At 41.8% G+C, this 22,383-nt stretch overlaps 1 long non-coding RNA gene across 2 annotated transcripts in view; it reads right to left on the bottom strand.

Annotated features, from left to right (window-relative positions):
- LOC135964692 (uncharacterized) overlaps window positions 1–22,383 on the bottom strand; it is a 70,583-nt gene that overhangs the window by 2,162 nt on the left and 46,038 nt on the right. The window contains exon 2 of one of the 2 annotated variants that reach the window (XR_012417861.1): window positions 6,755–6,845. This is a non-coding gene — a long non-coding RNA (uncharacterized lncRNA). Of the gene's footprint in view, window positions 1–6,709; window positions 6,846–22,383 lie in introns of both variants that reach the window. The other variant, XR_012417859.1, reaches the window with a different exon arrangement.

Below are 22,383 nucleotides of genomic sequence, written 5' to 3'. Positions count from 1 at the left end.
GAATAATTCAGGCAGCAGGGCTCGTGGAATTGGCCTCAACTGGCAATCTTTTTCCAGAACTGTTCTTTCTCAATTTTTGTATTTGAGGTGGAGTGTTTCTGCCAATTTCTCACTTACATCCTCTCTTTTCTACTACAGGTATTTGGAAAGCACCCTCACTCTCATCTATTGGCTGGATTCATTGTCTCCACAACACCAAACAATCGGATGGACCCCATTCACCAACTAGTCATTTCCACCTTTATGCTCTACTTTGCTAGAACCTTCCACTGAAAACACCTCACAGGTCTTTATTCTGTCATCAAAATTCTGTACCTGCTTCCTGTCCAATTCATCACCTTCAAGAAATCTCCAAATGAGTCTATCCAACTAATAGCTTCTTTATTCCAAATTCCTTCCAATGATAATAACAACAGTACTTCTTAAACATTTTATAATTGTTAATTTAAATAAGTAATATCAGGTGGCCCAACATTTAAATGTACACAGGGTATACAAATAATCAAAGTGAAAAGTAATTTGTGCTCTTGTCCCAGCTCCCTAGCTCCCAGCTCACAGGCACTCTGTGACCAGTTCCTTTTGTCTCCTTCTGAACGTTCCAGAGATATCGTTATATGTATATATACTTTTAAAAAATGTATCAACAATATATGAGAATAACTGTTAACATATATTAGTAATTATTATTATTATTTTTATTTTACTTTAAATTGTAGGATACATGTGCACAACCTGCAGGTTTGTTACATATGTATACATGTGCCATGTTGGTGTGCTGCACCCAATGACTCGTCATTTACATTAGGTATATCTCCTAATGCTATCCCTCCCCCCTCCCCCAACCGCATGACAGGCCCCGGTGTGTGATGTTCCCCTTCCTGTGTCGAAGTGTTCTCACTGTTCAATTCCCACCTATGAGTGAGAACATGCAGTGTTTGGTTTTTTGTCCTTGCAATAGTTTGCTCAGAATGATGGTTTCCAGCTTCATCCTTGTCCCTGCAAAGGACATGAACTCATCCTTTTTGGTGGCTGCATAGTATTCCATGGTGTCTATGTGCCACATTTTCTTAATCCAGTCTATCATTGATGGACATTTGGGTTGGTTCCAAGTCTTTGCTATTGTGAATAGTGCCACAATAAACATATGTGTGCATGTGTCTTTATAGCAGCATGATTTATAATCCTTTGGGTATATACCCAGTAATGGGATGGCTGGGTCAAATGGTATTTCTAGTTCTAGATCCATGAGGAATCGCCACACTGTCTTCCACAATGGTTGAACTAGTTTACAGTCCCACCAACAGTGTAAAAGCGTTCCTATTTCTCCACATCCTCTCCAGCACCTGTTGTTTCCTGACTTTTTAGTGATCGCCATTCTAACTGGTGTGAGATGGTATCTCATTGTGGTTTTGATTTGCATTTCTCTGATGGACTGTGATGATGAGCTTTTTTTCATGTGTGGGCAAAGGATATGAGCAATTATATAAGAGATGCCATGCTAAGCACTTTACATGTATTATTTCATTGAATCCTCCCAACAACTTTATCAGATGTATCCTCATATGATCCATATTTATAAATAAAGAAATAGAGGCTCAGAAAAGTTAAGGAGCTTACCTATGATCACACAGTGTTGTAGCAGAGTTGGAATTTGATCCCCGGCTGCCTGACTGCAGAGCCCAAGCTCCTAACCACTGTGCTACTTGCCTTAAAATGACTCTCTGATTGTCTCATATACGTATGCATCTGGTTTCCCAGCTAAATCAAAGAGTCTTCAAAAACAAAAGAAGCAGTGTGGGATAGTGGAAAGAACGCACACTTGGGAATCAAATCCCGGCTTTGAAACTTACTAGCTATGTGACTACAGGTAAGTTTCTGAAACTCTCTGAACTTCCATGTTCTCATCTGTAAAGTTAGAAAACTGCTAACCTCATTAGCATTAGAGGGAGGCAGGCGTGTTGTGATGATCAGGGGAGATAAAGAATGTAAAGCATCTGGCACATTAGACGTTTGCAGAAATAGTAGTGACTTTCTCAAGAGCTGTGTCTTTTTAAAAATATATTTGCCTGCTTTAGCTACCCTGTGCAAGGTGGAAAGGTGCATAGGCAATCCTCATGTGATGTTTGACATAATATAAACCTGACCTTTCCAGTGGAAAATGCCATACAGAAGTCCCTGAAAGTAAATACAAGGCAACAGGCTCTTGTACCTAGGACCCATGGGTCTTGCTCTAGAGGGGATAGTTGGTCATTTGTTGGCTATTCAAAGAAATGTATGGAATAGTATACAAGATTGGCCTAATGGTCGTACATATTGTAAATCTTCACTGAGGTAAACAAGCATAAATGGAGTCTAAAGGGGAAAAAAAACTGAAGAAACACTGTCAGGAATTTTTTCTGGAACATTCTTCCTCCAGACACCCTCATGGTAACCCTTTCCCCTCCTTCTAGTCACCTCCTCAGAGGTCTCTCCTGACCTGCAACCTGTCCCAACTCCCACTTTATTTTTAATTTTTTCATAACACTTTGCACCTGCAGTTATGTAATATAATTATCCTGTCTTTTGCATATGTTTTTCATGGTCTGATTCCTCTAGAATGTAAGCTCCCTGAGGGCAGAGGCCTTGTTTTTTTCACTGATATATCCTAAGCCCTTCAAATAGTGTCTGGCACATAATGCCTGCTCAATAAATACCTATTGGAGGAATAAATTTTTCAGATAAGAAAACTGAGGTTAAGTGACTTGGCCTAGATAATTTTGCCAGTTAACAGCAGAGTTAAGACTAGAACTCAGTTTTTCTGCCTGCCAAACCAGTTGTCTTTCCATTAAATCGTATTTTTAAGGATGTAGGAGCGTATATGTAGGATTGAGGAAAGATTTGATTATTGAGGAATCCAGAAAAAGCTGGAAATGAGTGCATATAGACAAAATAACTGAAACATGAAAGTGACAGTAGGAAAAAAAAAAAAGCCATAGATGTGGGTGGCAATGTTGATTTTTTTTTCAAAATTTTGTTTAAGTACCTGAGACTCTGCTGTCAGTTTATCTAGTGAAATAAGATTCATGATCAATATGTGGAGACGGAAATTTCAGACCTCATTATACACAAACTGAAGATTATTCCTTTGCTGTCACTGTGGCATTTGACACACCAGTGAAAACAAAAGGAAATCTGTCTCAGATGCCCCTTTTAGCTTTGACAGATGTGGAAATGCATGAGTTTGGAGCGTAAATTTTTGGTTGGATGTTACATGTGAGCATGTCCCAAGATACAGCTAGAGAAACCACCACCATGTTCACAGTTGAGAGCCACAGCCCTAGTGATGAGCTGAATTTCAGTCCAGGATGTCTGCTCCCATCCCTACCTTGTTCTCTTATCTTGAAAGCAAAAGAGGCACTCTGTCTTTTCCCAGGCTAATCTTCCATCTGAGCTTTTGGTCTCATCTCTTTCTCCCATCACTTACCCCTCTTTCTTGAATCTTAAATCTATCTTTTCCCCATATGTGCAAACATGTTCAAATCTCCTCCATGCTAATGCAAAATTATAAAAATCTTCCAACAATCTCTTCAATCAGTAACCTACCGATGTAAAAGCAAAACACCCCAAAACAGTGGTTTCAAACAAAAAGAACTTTATTCACAAATTGATAAGTCATCTGGGCCAGGCTCAACTGGTCTCTATTGACTTCAGCTGGGCCTGAAACAGTGACTACACACCCTCAAGAGGGTGCAGTCAGCTGGAGGGGTCAGCTACGGCAGGCTGGTCAAGGGTGAGCTCACTCGCATGCCTGACAATTAAGCAGGTTATTAGTTATGGTGAAGTCGGTGACTGGGACACTGGTCACTTATCATCCAGCAGTTTAGCTCAGGCTTGTTCTCATGGTTGCTGGGCAGGATTTCAAGAGGCAGAGAGAGAAAGAGAGAGAGAGAGAAAGCAGAAATACAAGACCTCTTGAATTGGCACAACACCAATTCTTCCTCATTTTATTGACAAAAACAATTCACAAGTCCAACCAAGGGGCAAGAAAATAGGCTCTACCTTTTGATGGGAGGAGCTGCAAAGTCACATCACAAAGGATGTGGATTCAGGGAGGGATGGAGAATTAGGGTCAGTTTTGTAATAATCCTACAATATCTCTCTTCATCCTTAAGCTTCAGCCTAGGTGTCTCCTTTCCTTCACATCCAAACTTCCAGAAAGGGTCATTATCACTAGCCTTGGCTACTTCCTTACCAACCAGTCACTCCTCACCCAAGATGACCTCATCTTACTTCTGCCATCTCCCTTTTGATGGAACTACTCTCTTTAAAGACAACAATGGATCAAATATCAAATACTATGAACTTTCAGCTGTCATCTTACTTAACTTTATTGCACAATTTGCCCTGTATGGCTATTTTCTCCTGCTTAAAACTCCCCTCCCTTACTGCCTGCATTCGCTCTCTCCTGCCTCCTTCTACTCCTCTGGCCATTGCTCCTCAGGTTCCTTGGCTGGCTGGTGTCTGTCCTCTGGCTCGTCAATGTTAATGTTTCTGTTGTCTCTTTTCTTTTCTTCCTTCTCATGTTAAATTCTTTCCAAAATCTAATGTAGTCAAAGGAATACCACCTATATTCATCTTTATTCTAACCCCCTTTTAACCTGCAGGTATAAAGTGTCAGTGCCTACTGGATATTGCCATAGGCTCCTCAAACATAACATGTGTCTTCAACTGAGTTTAATATCTTTCTTCCAAAATGTGATTCTGTCTTCACTTTCTTTGTTAACAGCTTTTCAATTATTTCAATTCATCAAGCTGAAAATGGAGGACTGTCCTTAACTCCTTCCAACCTCGACTTCATACAACCCAAAATATTAGGTCCTATCAATTCTACCCCCCAAGTATCTCTCAGAGTCACCCCTTCCTCACATCTATGCTGCTACCTGAGTTTAGACTGTCCCCCTCTGTTGCCCAGGCCAATGCAGAGCCTTTCATCTGCTGCCCTGACCCTCTTCTGCAACCAGAGATCTTCTGAAATGCAAATTGGTTATTCCTTTGCCTTATACGCTTCCACTGGCTCATTTCTGCCAAGATAAAAATCTAAACCCTTTGGAAAAAAAAAGTACTCCATCTCATTTTAAGAAAAAGAAGGTTTATTATCAGGAAATAGGGGATTCTCATGAAGCAAGAAGTACAGCCAGGCAGCAGGGGAGTTGTCAGGAACAGAGTCCCCCGTGTGCTGGCTTCTCTCTCACTGCCTTCAATATCTTACCTCTGCGTGTTTCTTTGACTTTACCCCATTCTCCTGAAGACTTTCCCACCCTGTCTCTCTCTGCTTGTTCATTTAATGCACATGGCCCCCTATACACATTCTTAATCCAAGCCTACCTAACCATCATATCTCTCAGAACAAATTATTGAGAAAGAAAATCTGATTGGCTTAGCTCTTGGGTCAAATGCTCAATTGGCTGTGACCATGAAGGGGTGAGGTTATATGGACAAAACGTGACAGCAGTGGAGGCCCACATCTTCAGCGGAAGCTGTAGGGAAGAATGTTCTCAGAGAAGACAGTGTGGGCTGGGCAGGCAACTCAGACAGGCCCATTCTATTCCTTAATGTGGCATATGTTATTTTTCTAGTATCATCTACCAAATTTTCTCCCACTGCAATGAACTATCCACTTCAACTACATAGAGCTACTCCCCATTCCCTATACACGTCATGCTGTTTTTCATATGGTATTCCCAATACCTGCAATATTCTACCCCCCTCAACTCTCTAGAAATCTCCTCCTTGTTTTTTATTTATTTATTTTATATATCTAATTTTTTTTTTTTTTTTTTGAGACAGAGTCTCACTTTGTTGCCAGGCTGGAGTGCAGTGGCGTGATCTCGGCTCACTGCAACCTCCACCTCCTGCGTTCAAGCAATTCTCCTGCCTCGGCCTCCCAAGTAGCTGGGACTACAGGCACATGCCACAACACCCAGCTAATTTTTGTATTTTTGGTAGAGATGGGGTTTCACCAGTTTGGCCAGGATGGTCTTGATCAGGTTGAGCTCATGATCCACCCACCACGGCCTCCCAAAGTCCTTCTTATTTTTTAATATCCAATGTCGCCTATACTGTGAAGCCTCCCTTGCCCCTGTTAGTTGCTCTGTCTTCTAGGAATGCTTAGCACTTTGCACACTTAGCACTTTCCACTTACACTCTTAGAGTGTATATTATACCAAATTGAAATTGTTTGCTCCCTTTGCTAGATTATGGGCTTTTTTAAATTGGCAGGCACCATCCCCAGCATCTGTGTTGGGCACATAGAACTGAATGAATTAAAATGTTAAGTGAACAGAGTTTCTAAATCAATTGTATTACTCCATTCTTACACTGCTATAAATAAATACCCAAGACCAGGTGCAGTGGCTCTTGCCTGCAATCCCAACACTTTGGGAGGCCGAGGTGGGTGGATCACGAGGTCAGGAGTTCGAGATCAGTCTGGCCAACATGGCGAAACCTCATCTCTACTAAAAATACAAAAAAAAAAAAAAAAAAAAAATTAGCCAGGTGTGGTGGCATGCGCCTGTAATCCCAGCTACTCAGGAGGCTGAGGCAGACGAATTGCTTGAACCCAGGAGGTGGAGGTTGCAGTAAGCCGACATTGCACCACTACACTCTATCCTGAGTGGCACAGCAACACTTCATCTCTTAAAAAAAAAAAAAAGAAAGAAAGAAAAAATACCTGAGACTGGGTAATTCATAATGAAAAGAGGTTTAATTGGCTCACTGTTCTGCAGGTCGTATAGGAAGCATAGCTGAGGAGGCCTCAGGAAACTTTCAATCACGATGGAAGGGGAAGCAGGTACATCTTCACACGGCTGGAGCAGGAGAGAGAGAGAGTAAGGGGAAGTGCTATACACTTTAAAACAACCAAATCTCATGAGAACTCACTCACTATCATGAGACCTGCAAGAAGGAAATCTGCCCTCATGACCCAATCACCTCCCACCAGACCCCTTTTCCAACATTGGGGATTACAATTTGACGTGAGACTTGAGCAGGTACAAATCCAAACCATATTGCCAATGGTTCCCCAAGTGTGTTCCTGGATCATTAGCATCAGCATCATCTGAGAACTTGTTAGAAATGCAAATTCCTAGGCCCCTCCACAAACATACTAAATAAAAAAACTCTAAGAGTAGAAGTGGTAGGCACAACCTTGTCTCTTGCCCCCAGATGTCTATGTCCTATTCCCTGGGACCTGTGAGTATGCTATGCTACATAGCAAAAAGGAATTAAGGTTGCAGATGGAATTAAGATGAGTGATCAGCTGATTTTAAAATAAAGAGTTTATCCTGGATTATCCAGGTGGGCCTAATGTTATCAAAAGGGTCCATAATGGGGAAGAGGGAGATGGAAGAGTCAGAATCAGAAAGATAACACCATGAGAAAGACATGATCAGCCACTGCTGGCTTTGAGGATGGAAGGAGGCCACTAGCCAAAGAATGCAGGCAGCTTCTAGAAGCCAGAAAAGGCAAGAAAACAGATTCCCCTAGAGTCTCCAGAAAGGAATACAGCTCTGTCAAAATCTTGACTTTTGTCGAGTAAGACCCACTTTAGACTTCTGACCTCCATAACTATAAGATAACAAATTGTTGTTGTTTTAAGCCACCCAGTCTGTGATAATTTGTTACTGCAGCAATAAGATACTAATACAGTAGAGCCCAGCAATCTGTGTTCCAACAAGCCTTCCAGGTGATTCTGAAATTTCCTCTCACTATGCACTGTAGCACCAGGTATTAAACTGACTACATTCTTCATCCTTCTTTCTTGTGTTTGCTTGTTTGACTGTCTCTGTATGTTCACCACTGTATCCTTGCCTACTGCTGGCACTCAGTAGTAATAATAATGGTAGTAGAAGGAGTTACAGTAGCAGCAGCAGCAAATGCTTGTTGAGAATGTCTATGTGTAAAGTGTTACTCTAAGCACTTTACATGACTTAACTCAGTCCTTGTAATAGCCCTGTGAAGTAAGTGATATTACCATATTTTATAAATGAGGTAACTGATGTCCAGAGAAGAAAAACAACTTTCCCAAGATCCCCTAGCTAGTAAGTGGAACAGCCAGACCTCAAACTCAGTCTCACTTAGAGCCCCTACAATGTGCTCTGTAGGCAGAGTACAACATATGTTGGATAGGTGAACGAATGAATGAATGAATGAATGAATGAATGAATGAATGAATGATAAACAGTAAGTTGAACTTGAGGACTTTTTATTTTTGTAGATTTAGAGGGTACATGCACAGTTTTGTTACTGGATATATGTGTAGTGGTGAAGTCTGGGCTTTTAGTGTAACCATCATTCAAGAAGTGTACATTGTACCTGTATTAGTCCATTTTCACACTGCTATAAAGATACTACCTGAGACTGGGTAATTTATAAACAAAGGAGGTTTAATTGATTCACAGTTCCACATGGCAGGGAGCAGGGGGGCCTCAGGAAACTTACAGTCATGGCAGAAGGGAAAGCAGACACCTTCCTCACAAGGCAGCAGGAGAGAGAAGTGTGAGCACAGGAAAAACTGCCACTTGCAGATCCATCAGATCTCTTGAGACTCACTATCATGAGAACAGCATGGGGGAAACTGCCCCCATAATCCAATCACTTCCCTCCCTTGACATGTGGGGATTACACGTGGAATTACAATTCAAGATGAGATTTGTGTGGGGACACAGAGCCAAACCATATCAGTACCCAATACGTAATTTCTCATCCTTGACTTCCTTCCCACTCTCCCACCTTTTGAAGTCTCAAGTGTCTCTTACTCGACTCTCACCTGAGGACTTTAGAAACTTTGGAAAGGAACAGTGGAGCTCTAAAGGAATATCATCCCAGCACTGATTCAGAGGAGTGGGGAGAAGACACATGCTTCTCTTGCATGGATGTCAAACAGAAGACACAGGAAAGCAACTAGAACAGGAGTGGAAAACAGGACTGGCTGAAGACGGCAGAGTATAGGAGTGGAGAGGGTGCACCCTGGGTAGGAACTGTGCATGGCTTCCTGAAATGGGGGAGCCAAGAGGTTTTTTTGTTTGTTCGTTGTTTGAGGTGGACTCTCACTTTGTGGCCCAGGCTGGAGTGCAGTGGCAAGATCTCGGCTCACTTCAACATCCACCTCCCAGATTCAAGTGATTCTCCTGCCTCAGTCTCCCGAGTTGCTGGGATTACAGGTGCATGCCACCACACCCACCTAACTTTTTGTATTTTGAGTAGAGATGGGGTTTCACCATGTTGGTCAGGTGGTCTCAAACTCCTGACCTCAAGTGATCCACCTACCTTGGCCTCTCAAAGTGCTGGGATTACAGGCGTGAGCCACCCGGTGCCTGGCCAGCAAGAGTTGAAGGCTAACAGGAGAGGCAAGGCTGGAACTATATTCACCACAGTATCGCTAGCCTCTAGTCTAGGCCTGGAACCTCAGAAACCCAGCGCCTGAATATCAATGTATCTTTGTTGAGTAAAAGAGAATTTTAGTGTGAAATTGTTCTGGGCTCTTCAGACACTCGTTTCAAGATGTCTGAGGAAGATCTGTGATTAGGTTCAGCAGACCTCTCAGTAGTAATGCAGACACTATGAGGGGAAAGGCTGATTTAAAAATCAACACACTGGATGAGCTGGAGGCACAGGGAGCATAGACAGAATGGGTTCTGGTAAGTGGTCAAGACCCAGTGTCCAGGGAATGTGGCTATTTTCAGTCAGGTGCCTCACTGAGCAAGGGAATTGTAGCATTTATTTAGTGCCCATTGTGAGTCAGCCGTGGGACTAGGTGTTTTCCTTCCTTGAGCTCATTCGAGCAAAGTGCCCCAATATGTGAGGTGCGAACAGGAAGAGGAAAACAAGGGAATGACTCAGAGCCCAGGTTGGCAGACAGGGCCAAGGCCATCTCTCCATAGGGGACAGGTTCAACCTATTGGGTCGGTCCTATGGTAGGGTCCAGGCCCCAGGGAGAACTGCCTTAAACAAAGCAGGGCCATAGGGGTCAAGACATATGCCAGAAACAGAATGAAGGCTAGCTGATGGCACAGAGCATAGCCAGAGGCAAGGGGCAGAACTAAGTTTACGGAAGGAGAAATAACCCCAAAGTGCAGTGCACAGGGATGAGACACTGCAGTCAGGGAGGGAAGAGGTAGAGCTGAAGTCAGGGGAAATTCCTAAGAGAAATACTCATGATCAGAGTTCCTACAGTTACAAAGCTAAGTAGGTAAGATTTCTTAACATCAATGAAAGTGATGGTGAAGAGCCACAGAGTCACGTGCTTTGCCCAGGTTGAGTTCCTGACCCACAGATCTGTAAGCATAATACTTTATTGTTTTATGCCACTAAGACTTGAGGTAATTTGTTTCCTCAAATTACAGTTACTTCACCATTACACAAATATCCAGTAACAAAATGTGCATGTCCCCTCTAAATCTATAAAAATAAAAAAGTTAAGTCCTCAGGTTAGACTTACTGTTTATTATTCATTCATTCGTGAATTACACAGTTACCCCAGATTTAATTCCTAGAGCACCTATTTTCATAAATTTTAGTTTCATTTTCAAGATAAGGTTCGAGTCCAACCTCTTTTTTTTTTTTAATACGGGAGAACTTGAGAACCCATTTTAAGTGGAATTACAGTAAGTGACCTTTTTCTAGTATCATATTTCCTGCAATACTTTGCAGGGAACACTGTCTCAAACCCCTTGGCTCTATGTCCCATGGCAGGTAGAGAGATCAGTGGGCCCAGCCACTGGGAACCCTGGGAAGCCAGGGGAAAATAGATGGGTTTGAGTTAACTGCAAAAGGCCTAGAACTCAGTGTTGCATGGTCCTGGGATGGTGTTGTGAAAAGAGGACCACATTTGGTGCCAGATGGTACACTCGATAATTATGTGGTATTGGCCAAGTTACTCTACTTTTCTGAGCCTCAGTTTCCTCAGTTGTATCATGGGGCTACTAATCTTCCCTTCCTGGGCTGTTTTACTGCTCACAAGTGATAATCTATGTAAAGTAGTCACCAAAGTTAGTTTCCAACTGAGGATGCCACTCCTACTATGAAATCCACTTTTATTAATGTGAGAAGGATTACTTTTTAAATCATAAAAAACAAAACGAGATAAAGTCATGTTCAAGTTTCACAGTTTCACTTCTTTTCTTCTTTTTCAGATCCTTCACCTTATTATTTTACTCCTCCCTATGTGCAGACCCTATTTTGATATCCCTATGCATGGGATAATAAATAGGATTCTTCTTGAGCACCAACTCCATTGAGCTACTTGGAACTCTTGAGAAGAATTCTGACACTGAAACCAGACTCATTACAAAATGGTGCCATGATCTACTGGTGATATATGCTTAGGAGAGTTGGGTAGCATCACTATTGCCCACTTTTTATCAACTCTGTTATATCTTTCTCCCAGACACACTCATTGTATTCTCACTTCCCACTCCCCAGAGGAGTCGGATTTTTAGAAGCACAGAGTCTAAGTATAGTCTAGGATTCATATATCCCTAACGACTTTTTAGCTCTTTCCATGTTAAATATAGTGCTGGGTTGCTGAAGTTCACACAAGTCAAATTATTTGGCTTAGATCACACAGCTAGTAAATATGAAAACCAAAATTGAAAGCTCATCTCTCCGATTTTGAAGCTAGAGCTGTGTCTTTAGTAGGCTGTCCCCTTCAGTGGCAACAATCTCTCAATGTAGGCCTGGATCCAAGTGTAACCTAGGGCTTGTTCTAGGGATAGGGATAGAGTTCCCTTTCCTAGAAATGCCACATGTAGGAACTACTGACTATAGGCCACTAATTCATGCTGGGAGAAGCTCAAGTATAGAACATCTTCAGCCAGCAGGTGTAGAGAACAGCAGTGAAGGAGCAGTGCTTTGTAGATAGACCAGGTCAGGATCTGCTCACCAGCTGAATAATCTTGAGCAAGTTACTCAACCTTCCTCTTACTCAATTTCCCTGTAAATTAGGACTAAAAAGAACATTACTGACTTCACACGGTCATGTGGGGATCAGGTGGAGAGAATGTTTATGAAGAGCTCAGTACAGGCTGCAGCACACAAGTCCTCAATATGTATTGGTCATAAATCACCCTAAGGAGAGTGTAAGGGGTCTGCTCCTCACCGCACATGGGGGCAGTGTGTGCTAGAATATATAACCTGAACAGAAACACATCTGGAAGAAGTGCAGCCAAAGTAATAAAACAATCACATGATAAATGTGTGTATGCTTATTTTTTTTTCTCACTTGACCAGGGAAATTCAGGCAATTAATGTTTGAAAGGGAATCTGAAGCAAATGTAATGGAGTCAAGCGTTCCCTCATAATGTCATGTGATCCCGCAGTCACCAGAGCCGTTTTGGTTGTGTGAAGAAGACTGTGCCCAAAGTACCTCCTTGAAGCTTTCCTAACAACAGCTCTACCAGCCACGAAAAATTGTTTCCTTCTCCCTTCCTGGGAAGTCACTCCGATTGTCTCTGAACAGAAACTCTCAAATAAACAGCACTGGAGTGTAATTAACAATGTTCCTTTCTCAGTTTCCTACTTGGCTGTACACCTTAGTGGTATTCTCCCATGATGAGAATTCACTGGGTGGAAATACCACCCCCACACCAGGCCTGTGTTTATTCCATTTTCTCCTTCCTCGGGGCAGCCAGCAGAAACTTTCTAGAAAGTGAATTAGTTTGAAAGCCATCATGCTTCCCTCCAGCACTTTGATGGCCCTAATGTCCTTTTAATATGAGTTGTTTTTGTGTGAGTGCCTCTGTCCATGAAACTAGAGGGGAAATATTTCTATCTGAAGAGAGTTAGAATCAATTGGCCCAGAAGCCTGAGTCTTAGAAGAACTTAGAGACAGTGATATGAACTCTCCAGCCAGGCAGTGACTTAGCAATTCAAAGGACATTTTCTCTTCTCACTAGCTTGTCAGTTGTCATGGGCTTTCTGCATTATGACATCTTGTTTTCTTTAGTAAAATAAGTCTTTTCATTTGGAATCTCATCTTCCCATTAATTGGTCACAGTGCTATCAGAGCCTCCTTCACAATCATATAATCTGGGCCATATCCTTATTTCTGTATCAATTCTTGCTGCCTTATCCAAGCCAACCAAGAAAGTCAGAATCTCCACCAAGTCTGTCCCCAGGGTACTTGTGAAAATACATTTAGCCTGTACTACTTCCTCTTAGCTATCTGTCTTTTATATGGGGTCTCTCTTCTAGCAGGCCTTTGTGTAAGGCAAAGTCTTTCTGGAGGCATTCTTTGCATTAAAAAAAAAGTGTATTATCAGTGAGTATCAATTATAATAAGGCATTTTTAGCGGGGCTTGATAATGTTGGAATCAGCGAACAGTGGCCTCTGAGCTGAGATCCTGGCAGCTGCATTTTATTAACCCAAGTCAGAGTGTTAAGCTGATTTTCAGACTTGATTGACAGAACCCTTTCAGCACAAACCCTGGAAAACTATTAGGAGGAAAGAATCCCATTGAGGCATTTTGCCTGTAATAGTTTTAATGCAGAAATGCATTTGATCAGCAGCACGCTGAGCTCGTATCATTTCCAGAGTGAGTAGCAATGTGGTTCCAGTGTCATTTACCACAACCAATTATGGTACTTCCTGACAACATTTAAAACAGATTGGATTAGGAAAAATGTACTCTCAAGATTGTGTTCTGAGAGGCAAAATCCTGGAATTTTCAGTGGATCTCATTCCCTATCTTTTTCATTACAAGATGAAGCTGAGGAAGAAGAAGAATAAAACACTTTTAAGGGTAAAAGATTGAAAGCAAGCATAAAAAGTAGGATACAACTGCAGTTCACTGACCCTTCGATTTCTTCAGGACTCTTTTCCACTGCTGCAAATCTTCTAAATACAAGAGTTGGACAGTCTTTCTTTACGCACCAGATATACTTCCCCAAATCAGAGTATGCATTTCCCAGCCCTCTTCACCATTCTTATCCCCTGCAAAAAGCACTAGTTCTAATGAGTAAAAATCTCTGTGATATAAACATCAGCTATAAAGTCACTCTTGGGTTCAGAAGGTTCTACTCCATTGGCAATATTGACTGATCTCATGGACCAGCAGAGACATGTCTTTTAGATATTTCATGTGTTAAGAGGATCAGACAGCTATTGCTATCTTCTGAATTAACCATCCACAAATTTCACTGGAATAGTACACTGGAAGTACTTGCTTAGGAAATCAAATAGTTTTCTTTTTCTGGTTTTTGTAAGAGCTTTATTGGAGTTATTGGATTATAAAAGTAACAAATGCTTACTGCAAAACAAAACAAAACAAAACAAAAAACATACAAGAAAACAATGAAAAATAAAAGTATCATCCAGAGATCAGCACTGTTGATATTCTGGCCTCACCCAAATGCACATTTAGAAACAAAAATGTTATCAGATAACATGTGCTTTTTGCATCCAGCAATATACTGTGAACATTTTTCCATGTCAATAAATATGGATCTATATTACATATTTAAAGCTGCAGAATGTCATTGTATCATCATTATTTTAACTAATCCTCTTCTGATGAACATTTAGGCTCCCTGCTCCCTTCTGTTCCTCTTTTAAATAATATTGCAATAACATCCCTGTACATTAGTGATCCTCAAGCTTAAATGTGACTAAGAATTATCTGAGGCATTTTAAAAATATAGATGCATGAGCCTCACATCTTCAATAAGAAAGGCATAAGACCCAAGAATCTGCATTTTATCAAGCACTACAGGCAATATTGATACTGGTAGTCCTCAAACCACACACTGAGAATTATCTTTGCAAACTTGTCTAATGATTTCCTTAAGATAAAGTTCTAGAAGTGACCTAGTGAATGCAGTGCAGCATTTCAACAATCTACCTTGTTTGTAGTTATCTTGGTGATTAAAAAATGTTTAGGTCATTAAGGTAGGCATGTACTATAAGGTAGGAAATATGTTTGAGGCACAGATGAATAGGTTGAGTCTGTTCAAGAGCCCTCAGAATCAGCCCTTCAGATGTCTGTGGGATGCAGAAATTCTCCTGCCTTGGCTCTTCCAGGAGAGCCTGGCAGTAAGAGCTGAGCGGGGATGGGACGAAGACACAAGGTGAGAGTGAGTTCAACATGCTGGCTGGAGATGTTGGTTCCTGAGAGGAGAGGGTACCTGCCCTTGCCATTTGCACAGGAAATTGCTACCAATAAGGGGTCACCAAGTAAGACAGTTCCATCCCCAAGCTCACTTGTATAAAATTTGCACTTGACTAGCATTCCATTCCCATTTTAGGTTTCTCAGGAATTTGAAAGATAAGAGTAAAAGAACACAGGTATTTCTCCATTTCCAGGATATGAGCATGTTTAAATAAGCATACATGTACTCACCCACATGGACAAGGGAGGCATATTCCCCAGCTTATAGTCTCCAAACTCCAGAAGGAGGACTTCCAATTACAAGCTTCACATAGAGAATAATTTTGCCCATGGCCACAAAATATGAAAATCGAACAAGCAGAACTCCAAATTAAATCACGTTAGGAAAAAAAATTTGTCCTCTATTTTTTCTGGTAAATGTTATGGAAGTAGGATATGCATACAGGAATGTGTTCAAATCCTAAATTTACAAACTCAACAAAATTTCACAAAGTTAACACAGTGGTGTAACCGGCACACAGATCAGGAAATAAAGCAAGGCCAGGCGCGATGGCTCATGCCTGTAATCTCAGCACTTTGAGAGGCCGAGCCGGGCAGATTACAAGGTCAGCAGTTCGAGACCAGCCTAGCCAACACAGTGAAACCCTGTCTCTACTAAAAATACAAAAATTAGCCAGGTGTGGTGGCAGGTGCCTGTAATCCCAGCTACTCAGGAGGCTGAGGCAGGATAATTGCTTGAACCCAGGAGGCGGAGTTTGCAGTGAGCCAAGATCATGCCACTGCCCTCCAGCATGGGCGACAGAGCAAGACTCCATCTCGAAAAAAAAAAAAAAGAAAAAGAAATAGAACAATACCCTGATCCCAGAAGTCCCCCGGTGCCTGCTTGCAGTCACTGTTCCCTCCAGGGGTAATCATCATCCTGATTTCTAACCGTTTTCATTGTCTTGACTTATTTTTGAGCTTTATAGAATCATAATATAAGAACTCTTTTCTTTCAAAAATTTTTTGACTAGATTTCACAGATCATTAGCTTAACTCTTTGTATCAGGTGCAGACATTTCTCAATATCGAAGCAGAACTATTCCCCAAAAAGAATTTTTTTTTTTTTTTTTTTTGAGACGGAGTCTCGCTCTGTCGCCCAGGCTGAAGTGCAGTGGCCGGATCTCAGCTCACTGCAAGCTCCGCCTCCCGGGTTCACGCCATTCTCCTGCCTCAGGCTCCCGAGTAGCTGGGACTACAGGCGCCCGCCACCTCGCCCGGCTAGTTTTTTTTTTTTTTGTATTTTTAGTAGAGACGGGGTTTCACCGTGTTAGCCAGGATGGTCTCGATCTCCTGACCTCGTGATCCACCCGTCTCGGCCTCCCAAAGTGCTGGGATTACAGGCTTGAGCCACCGCGCCCGGCCAAGAAATTTTAAAGTGTATACTTCAAATAAGTCAGTGTCCATTTGTGCCATTAAAATTGGATGACTTTGTCAGACCAGCTACTTGGGAGGCTAAGGTAGGAGGATCACTTGAGCCTGGGAGGTTGAGACCACAGTGAGCCATGATTGCATCACTGCACTCTAGCCTGGGAGGTAGAGCAAAACCATATCTCAAAAAACAAAACAAAACAAAACAAAAAGGATGCCTTCGTATAAGTTGAGCCCTGAATCTCTGGGGCCCTTGTGCCTGTCCATAGCAAGGTAATGAGGATCCTAAAAGGCTACTCCCCAGTGTACAAGATAGACAAAATATAATGCAGTGGGAAAAAAGTTTAGCTTTGCAACCGTAAAGAACTGAGTTCAAATAAAATTGTCTCCACTTAACCAGCCGTACTATCTTCATGAAGTCACATAATCTCTCTGGGGCTCAGCCACTTCTACACCTGTACAACAGGGGAATAGCTCACTGGATTGTTGTGAAAATTAAATAAGATTTCAAATATAAACTACTTGGCATACAATAGATACCTCATAAATGTTCATTCTCTTTCTCCCTTCAGAGAGTAAACACTGATTCTTCATCAGTTTCAGCCCATTGTGTACACGCATTCTAAATAGATACGTTTTCAATGGCAACTATTTGAACCCACTGACTAGCAAGTTTAAAATCATTTGGAAATCAGGTTTGTGATCCAAGGGAATTTAAAGTTGCTGACACAGAGCCTTTTTCAGAACTGAGAAATGTCACCATTCATCCTTTGGAAACTGGTATGGCTTCATGTCCTTCACATTTTCCACCATGCTGGCCTGGTTGTTTATTTATTAATGATTTCCATCATGAAACCATTGTTATCTCAGCTTCCTGTGATGGCTTAAAAGCACACAAAATCGTCATTTTCTAACAAGAGCACAAAGCATCCAAATGCCTGTGCTTCCCGCGACATTTTTGTTGTATTAATAGCCATTATGCCAATCCGTTGATAATGGCCTTTTCAGTGAGACACACACACTGTCACGTAACGATCGTGTGACTTCTGCATTTTTACCCGTATAAATATTAAAATCTCTGACAGATTGCTAATGAGCTGATGTTGGAATTACAGAGTAGTCTGTTATCATTTGTCCATTCACAGTTTCCTCACCAGCCCATCTGTGCTCGGAACACAGCCACCGTGGAGCATGCAGGCTGGGACAGTTTCTCCATTTACACCTTTTGCCTTCAGAGGCCTCTGGGAAAGCCTGTCCCTAATTAAAGATTTTAACAAACATATTGCCAGCTTTCTAACACTGTTATTAAACTGCTCTCTTTTGTTAAAAAAAAAAAAAGGTGCTGTTTGTCAGCAGTTTGTAGATTTAGATATTTAGTGTGTGTTTCTGTAACCTGGCAAAATATTTATGTTTTTAAAATAATTCAATTAGTATGTTATGCATGTATCTACCTGTGTGCACAATAAATGCACATGGCACAGACGCCATCAAAATCCTGTTTAATTATTCAGACTCACAAGGACAAAAAAACATGGAGTTTCCGTGGACACATGGACTTCTCTACAGAATAAGGTGGATTTGAACATTCTAAGGTTGGGGCTATTAAAATAAAATGATCAGATTGAGGTCATGGCTCAGGTAATTTGGGGCAAGGGCAAAGCACCTTTCACCTGAAATATTTGTATAATTAAGGTACACTGAAAAGGATCTGATATTTCTAGCAGAACATGCCTACTGGAGAAAGCAGTGTTCCCTCACCTTAAAGGCTTAACTGTTGGAGCCATGGTGCTCAGTCAGTGTGGGTGTGATTGAGACTAGGTGGGGAAAGGGGACATGAGGTCAATTGGGGGCTCTTCTGCGTGCTCTCTCCCACCCCCACCATCAAATCTGCCTAGTTGCAAATCACTGCAGCAGAGCTCCAGGGGAAGCGGACAGCTGCCAGATCGGAGAGCCTGCTGCCCCAGGAAAAGACTCTCAGATCATTAGTCTTGGAAGTGAATTCGTCTCACTCTTCCCAGGGTGAGTATACAGAGGGGTGGCCCCTCTGGTAGTAAGCCATGTAAGGTTTTACAGACTAAAGCGATCCCCTTAGAAAATCCTGAAGAGCCTGAGGTCTTCTCTGTGGAGGCAGGAACAGTAACTCCCAGGGGCTCACCACCTTGGAGCCCAGAAGGTGGCTCTGAAGGCTGCTTTGGAGTCATTCCCACCAGTGACACTGTGACACTGAGGGACTGTGAGATGCATCTTCCAGAGTGGAAGCTTTGTGGCCACTTATTGCTTTGAAATTTTAATATAAGTTTTGATATTTTGATTTAATCCTTGAATCAAATACGAACAAGTCTGAGGGCAATGACACAAATCATACAACAAAATACATGTTCTGAAAGAATTTGCACACTAGCGAACTACTACACATCCATAAAAACCATACGCTCTACCTAACTCCACAGGGTGGCCAACACTAAGAGCCAGATGACTGGCCCAGGTGCAGGGGAGTGCAGAGGCTGGAGACATCCCTTCTAGTGGGGATGAGTTAAGAAGGTTTCCCAGAGTGGGTAGAACCAACATTGATGCTGAAGAATGTGGTTGAGTGGCAGGGTGGGGGTGGGAGAAGAGGACATAGTGAGCAGCAAAGATGCTGGGAAAGGACAAGGGATATTTGGGGGACCTTAAATAGGCTGCTTAGGCTAGAGCAGAGGTTTGTGATGGGACTTTGAGAAAGCAAGGTTTCCAGGGCTGCTCTGTCAAGGCTTAGGATCTGTACTTCATCTCGTTCTTGTTGCTGTCGTAGTTAGTGATTTGTTTTATTTGTTTCCCCTTGCCCCCCTTTTAAATAAACTTTATTTGTAAAGCAGTTTGAAGGTCATAGCAAAATTGAGGTAGAAAGTATAGAGAGTTCCCATAGGCTCCCTGACCTCACATACACACAGCCAGCCGCCCCCATTCTCAACATCCCACACCTGGGTGGTACATTTGTTACAACTGATCAATCTCCACGGACACATCATTATCAACCAAAGTCCATAGTTTGCATTAGGGTTCACTCTTGATGTTGTACATTCTATGGATTTGGACAAATGTACAATGATATGCATCCACCATTATAATATCCTACAGAATAATTTCACAGCCCTGAAAAACCCTCCATACTTCCCCTATTCATTCCTCCCTCTCTCCAACTCCTGGCAACCACTGAGACCTCTATACTGTATCCACAGTTTTGCCTTTTTCAGAATGTCATATAGCTGGAATTATGCAATATATAACCTTTCAGATTGACTTCTTTCATTTAGTAATATTCATTTAAGGTACCTCCATGTCATTTCATGGCTTGATAATCATTTCCTTTAATGCTGAATAATATTCCATTGTCTGGATGTACCACAGTTTATCCATTCACCTACTGAGGAACAACTTGTTGCTTTCATGTTTTGGCAATTATGAATAAGGCTACTATAAATATCTATGTGCAGATTTTTGTGTAAAGGTAATTTCGATTTCTTTTAGTAAACACCAAGGAACTCAATGGCTGGATCATATGGTAGAAGTATGTTTATCAGGCTGTCTTCCAAATGGCTGTATCGTTTTGCATCCCCACCTGCAATGAATGAGAACTCCCATTGTTCTATATCCTCGCCAGAATTTGGTGTTGTCAGTGTTCCGGATTTTGGCCATTCTAATAGGCATGTAGTGGTATCTCATTGTTGTTTAAGTTTGCATTTCCTCAATGACATGTGATATGGAGCATCTTTTCTTTTGCTTATCTGTCATCTGTGTATCTTCTTTGGCTAGGTGTGTGTTCAAGTGTTTTGTCCATTTTCAAATTAAGTTGTTTATTTTCTCATTGTTGGCTTTTAAAAATTTTTTTATTTGTTTATTTATTTGTGAAACGGAGTCTCTCTCACGAGGATGGAGTGCAGTGGCGCAATCTCAGCTCACTGCAACCTCCGTCTCCCGGGTTCAAGCGATGCTCCTGCCTCAGCCTCCTGAGTAGCTGGGATTACAGGTGCCTGCCACCACGCCCAGCTAATTTTTGTATTTTTAGTAGAGACCGGGTTTCACCACGTTGGCCAGGATGGTCTCGATCTCTTGACCTCATGATCCACCCACCTCAGCCTCCCAAAGTGCTGGGATTACAGGCGTGAGCCACCGCACCCGGCTGACATTTTTAATTTTAATAAAGTCTAGCTTATTAATTATTTCTTGCATGTATCATGCCTTTGGTATTATATGGAAAAAGTCATTGCCAAACCCAAGGTCATCTATATTTTGTCCCATGTTATCTTCTACGTTGTGAGTTTTTTCTAATCTGATCCTGAGCTCTCTCTCTTGAGAGTAGTAATAAGCCAAGATAGCCACTCTCTAGGAGAGGGCTGACCAGGAGGAAAGTTAGATTCAGGTGCTTGTGTCAGGTGAAGCACAATGAGCAAGTGAAACTAGAATGCATAAAATGGAAGAAATGTGTTACTTACAGGTACCAGAGAGATTGGGGTGTTGATAGGAGGTCATCAGGAAATCTGGAGGCAGTAGCGATCTCATCCATCAGGTGGAAAGTGAGAGAGAAAGAAGACCTGTGGGACTATGCCCTTATTAAGGTCCATGGGCACTATTCCTTAGGCTTTCCCATGGGAGTTGTGAATTGGCTACTTTAAAGAAAACATAGGCAGGCTGTGTGTGGTGGCTCATACCTGTAATCTCAGCATTTTGGGAGGCCAAGGTGGGTGGATTGCTCGAACTCAGGAGTGTGACCAGCCTAGGCAACACTGGCAAAGCCCTGTCTCAACAAAAAAAAATACAGAAATTAGCCAGGCACAGTAGTGTGCTCCTGTGGTCCCAGCTACTCAGGAGGCTGAGGCGGGAGGATCGCTTGAGCGTAAGAGGTTGAGGCTGCAGTGAGACATAGTCACACCACTGCACTCCAACCTGGGTGATATAGTGAGACTCTGTCTCAAAAACAAACAAACATGCAAAGTAGGGGACTTTTTCACATAATTCTGGTGTTGACAATTAGGTATTGACATCACAATCAGCAGCTATGGGATGTGTTGGGTTTTGGGTTCATGAGATGAGGAACAAGTGGGTTATATTGAAAATAACCACACAGAAAAAGTTTTAATGAGGCCAAAGGTGACAAGGTACAACTGGGTTTCAAAGAACTTATGTCAGGCCTCAAAATGGATGCCAACGCAGCAACTATGTTTAACAAATTTATGACATTCTAAGAGTTTTACAGTTTTGTGCTTTATGTTTGGGTCTGTGAGCTGATTTTTGTGAAGGGTGTAAGGTCTGTGTCTAGATTCTTTCTTTTTGCATGTGGATGTTTAGTAGTTCCCAAAAAGGCCATTTTTTCTCCATTGTATTGCCTTTGTCAAAGATCAGTTGTCAAAGATCAGTTGATTATATTTCTATGAGTCTATTTCTGGGCTCTCTATTCTGTGCCATTGGTTTATTTGCCTATTCTTTCACCCATAGCACACTGTAGCTTTATGGTAAGCCTTGAAGTCAGGTAGTGTTAGTCTTCTAACTTTGTTCTTCTCTTTCAATACTGTGTTGGCTATTCTGAGTCTTATGCCTCTCCTGTAGAGTCAGTTTGCCAATAAGCATATTGACAAACTGCTAGAATGTTGATTGGGTTTGCACTGAATTTATAGATAATGTTGGGAAGAACTGACATGTTGACAATATTTGTCTTTCTATTCATGAACATGGAATATCTCTCTATTTGTTTAGTTTTTTAATTTATTTCATCAGTTTTATAGTTTTTTTTATATAGATCTTGTACATATTTTGTTAGATTTCATTTTGGGGGTGCTAATGTAAATGGTATTGT

This window comes from Macaca fascicularis, chromosome 1, assembly GCF_037993035.2.
Source record: "Macaca fascicularis isolate 582-1 chromosome 1, T2T-MFA8v1.1".
Taxonomy (NCBI): Eukaryota; Metazoa; Chordata; class Mammalia; order Primates; family Cercopithecidae; genus Macaca; species Macaca fascicularis.
Note: the sequence above shows the minus strand (reverse complement) of the source record. Positions and strands in the feature narration are given on the sequence as shown.